Source organism: Cervus canadensis, chromosome 25 (genome assembly GCF_019320065.1).
Source record: "Cervus canadensis isolate Bull #8, Minnesota chromosome 25, ASM1932006v1, whole genome shotgun sequence".
Classification (NCBI taxonomy): Eukaryota; Metazoa; Chordata; class Mammalia; order Artiodactyla; family Cervidae; genus Cervus; species Cervus canadensis.
The window spans coordinates 7,962,694-7,966,943 of record NC_057410.1 but is presented as its reverse complement, the minus strand read 5'-3'; the positions used below and the strand labels follow the sequence as shown (position 1 = coordinate 7,966,943).

General features: G+C 40.7%; 1 non-coding gene across 1 annotated transcript; it reads right to left on the bottom strand.

Annotated features, from left to right (window-relative positions):
- Nucleotides 1-2,975: 2,975 nt before the first annotated feature.
- On the bottom strand, nt 2,976-3,047 carry TRNAE-UUC. The gene has a single exon. It is a non-coding gene; the product is annotated as a tRNA-Glu (tRNA).
- Nucleotides 3,048-4,250: the final 1,203 nt, after the last annotated feature.

The window sequence follows — 4,250 nt, the reverse complement described above, 5'->3', positions numbered from 1 at the left end:
CCGACTCTTTTGTGACCCGTGGACTGTAGCTCACCAGGCTCCTCTGTCCATGGGACTCACTAGGCAATAATACTGGAGTGGGTTGCCATTTCCTTCGCCAGATCAAACTTTCATCTCCTGCATTGGCAGGTGGATTCTTGACCACTGACCCACCAGAGAAGCCTGATCGTAAATACTGAATGTTTTCACCTAGATATCCTATAGGCAACTTAGCACTTTTCTTTCCCAAACTTGTTCTACTCGGCTTCCCTGATTTTTCTTGGTTAGACTTCTGTTCCAGTGACCCTCACTTTAAACTTTGGGGTCATCTTTGATTCCTCTCTATCATACTCAACACTAAACCTTCAGAGCACTTTCACAGTCATTTCCTTTTTCCGTTTTGATCTTCATTTGGGACTTTTATTAGTCAAGTCTGTATTAGAAATTTAGCCTCTCATTTTCTGTTTCTTTGTATTCCAGGCCATCCTTCTTACCTTCACCAGGCAATTATTTTAAAACTCTGGTTTGATGGGGTTTCTCGTGCTCTGATCCTTGTCCTGCCTTTTTTTTTTTTTTTTCTCTTCACTGTTTTCTTACAGTTCAGTCAAAATGGAATACGAGAGAAAAAAAAGTAGAGAACGGGCTCTGCCCTGTATTTTCTTACCTCTTAGCCTCTGCTCAGTTTTGTCTAGACTAGTTTTAGTCTAGGAATTCTTAATGTTTTTTTGTACAATGGGATGGATCTCTTTGGCTGTGAAGTCTGATGGACACTTTCTCAGAATGTTTTTAATACCTCAAATTACATACACAGAATTACAAAGGAAAACAGTTATATTAAAATGCAGTTATAAAAATATTTTAAAATCTGTGATATCATATGTATTTATAGATTCATTTATAAATAACAGGACCTTGCATTCGTCCTAATTGTTATCACAGCAGTTAATTGCTGACATCTGCATTGGAAAAAGACATTAAGTATCAGCTAGAGGTTAGTGAAAATAAAGATGTATTGCTTTCCTCAATTAAGTTCACTGACTCCAGGTTCAAAGTTTTAAATCTAGATGATTGAAACTCAAACAAGAGTATGTACCAGAGTCACCTGGATACTTACTAACCACGGAATGCTAAGACTCATTTCTGATTGAACAGGGCAAGCACGGACTCTAGAATCTGCATTTCTAACAAGTTCCCAGGTGTTGCTAATGTTGCAAGCCCAGGATCTACACTTTAAAAATCTCCACATCAACAATAGATCTTTACTTCATGCTATTTTCCTTACCAAAATCCTATGCCTGCCTAAACCCAGGAAGACTACATCTTCTGTATTGGGTTTTCCCTCAGCACTCCTATCAGAAGAGATGTCTTCCCTTTCAAGGACTCTTGCCCCAGTTTATTCAGACCACTCTCATGGCATTTAGCTTCCGACTTTGTTTTATGGTCCCTGGGGTGCAACGTACCTGGAGCTCCAGTCTCCCAATTTATTCATGTGACTGGCAATGCTGTGATACTTCAAACCTTCAGGAGGGAGTAAATGTCTTTTTTCACTCATTAGACTATGAGATCTTCTGTAGTTTGAAACATGTTATGTTTTGTGGGAGGGAGGAGTTTGAAAGGGGGGGAAGAAGGGAAGTTCCAGTGGAGAACTGCTCACCAGGGAAATTCAGCAGCATAGAAATTAGTAAGGGAAGAAACGCCCGTTTTATTCACTTAATACTGTTACTGAGTGTCATGTGTTGAATATCCTTTATCCTGATTTTAATATTTATAACAAAGTGGGTTACCTACTGGGCCTTCCAATAAACGTTCAGAAAGATGTCCATTGGCCCATAATGATTCTGTAGCATATGGCCTTATCCAGTAAATGGTTAAGAATGCAGTGTAAATCACAGTCCTGGGTGTGGGTCTGGATTATCTAACACAAAGTTTCCAGGGTAGTACTCGAGTTATTATTGAAGACAGAATGAACCCATTGAGGCCTTGAATACAGTATGGCTTCTCTATACCTGGTGAAAAACTCCCACCCAATGGCTATCCATGGTTTGAAGTCAGCCTGAGAGGAGACACAGAATTAGGTAAGTAATGAGTTGCAGGGTTCTGAATTTATCCCTGAACCTCTTCCTCCCTGTATGTATTCCTCCCTTTCTCCCTTTTTAATCCAGTGACCAGGATAGTGATCCTGTAGATTAGAAGTTAATCTATAGGGTCTTGTAAAATTTCTTCCAAACTGAAAATTCTGAGACTCTATAAAACCAATCCACAAAGGGTGTTCCCCCTTGCAATGAGAAAATTGAGTTTGTGGTATTGCTTGTTCCTTTGCTTTGACTCACGTGTTTAGCAGAAACTATGCCTTTGTGAAGAAGCGTGCTTGAGAATTCAGCTCGGATCTTCTGTCTCTGCCTTGCTGTGTTTGTATGAATTGTGGAATCTTAGCTATTCTGTCATATTTAAGTAATGACTATATAGGCAAAGTAATAATTATTAACAGTAATGATGATAAACATTTGCCCATAGTCTTTTCAGTTCTAAATCGCCATAAGGAGACTGAACGCAGTCTGCTAATATTAGTCATTCTGTTTGTGTTATTCCTTATCTTGGGTCAGGGGGTTTCTCTTGGATGGTACTCTGTTCTAACTGTGTAAAAGGGCTCCTCTCAATAGTTACTGAATTTTTTCAATATTGGGCATAATCCCAAACTCTTACCTCATTCTTTGTGGGTGTAGTTATTCTCTTAAGATGTTAAGAAAGACCCATTCTCTGTTGCTGGCTGTCCATCAATTTCTATTCTCACATATGCCTTTAAAATGAATTTATCCTCCTCTTGCAGTTACATAGGAAACCACTATTAATAAATTCTTCACCATAAGAGAAAAAAGCAGAAATTTTTTGAAGGCTTTGAACAGAGCTGAGAATAAAAGCCTGATCTTCGGTAATTCAGCACATTTTCTTTTCTTTTTTTTTTTTTTGCTGTGTCACTCGGCTTGTGGAAATCTTAGTTCCTGGACTGGGGATTGAACCCAGACCTCAGCAGTGAAAGTGCTGAGTCCTAACCACTGGACCGCCAGGGAATTTTCTCAGCCGACACTTTGAACCCCTGCTTCCCTAAGACAGTGAACTAACAATGAGGGCTCACCTTTCTTGAGTGCTTACTATGAATTTGGCTCTGTGCAAAGCTTTATGTGCTCTATCTTAATCTTCCTACCATCATATTTGATAGGAAACTAATCTCATTTTTGGCACAGAATAGTTAAATAACTTGCCCAAAGTTATACTGCTAGTAAGGAAACAACGCTGGGCCTAGAATCTGCCCTTATCTGACTCCATGACCTGAATTTCTAACTACTTCTTCATACTGTTAAGTACTCCAGGTTACAGGGGTGAGTAAGGCATGCCTTGCCTTGAAGAAGTTTACAATTTTGAGGCCCTCAGTTCAGTTCAGTCGCTCAGTCGTGTCTGACTGTTTGCGACCCCATGAACCGCAGCACGCCAGGCCTCCCTGTCCATCACCAACTCCCAGAATTTACTCAAACTCATGTCCATTGAATCGGTGATGCCATCCAACCATCTCATCCTCTGTTGTCCCCTTCTCCTCCTGCCCTCAATCTTTCCCAGCATCAGGGTCTTTTCAAATGAGTCAGCTCTTCCCATGAGGTGGCCAAAGTACTGGAGTTTCAGCTTCAGCATCAGTCCTTCCAATGAACACCCAGGACTGATCTCCTTTAGGATGGACTGGTTGGATCTCCTTGCAGTCCAAGGGACTCTCAAGAGTTTTCTCCAACACCACAGTTCAAAAGCATCAATTCTTCAGCACTCAGCTTTCTTTACAGGCCAACTCTCGTATCCATACAGGACCACTGGAAAAACCATAGACTTGACTAGATGGACCTTTGTTGGCAAAGTAATGTCTCTGCTTTTTAATATGCTGTCTAGGTTGGTCATAACTTTCCTTCCAAGGAGTAAGCATCTTTTAATTTCATAGCTTCAATCACCATCTGCAGTGATTATGGAGCCCCCCAAAATAAAGTCTGTCACCATTTCCCCTGTTTCCCCATCTATTTGCCATGAAGCGATGGGACCGGATGCCATGATCTTAGTTTTCTGAATGTTGAGCTTTAAGCCAACTTTTTCACTCTCCTCTTTCACTTTCATCAAGAGGCTCTTTAGTTCTTCTTCACTTTCTGCCATAAGGGTGGTGTCATGTGCATATCTGAGGTGATTGATATTTCTCCCAGCAATCTTGATTCCAGTTTGTGCTTCCTCCAGCCCAGAGT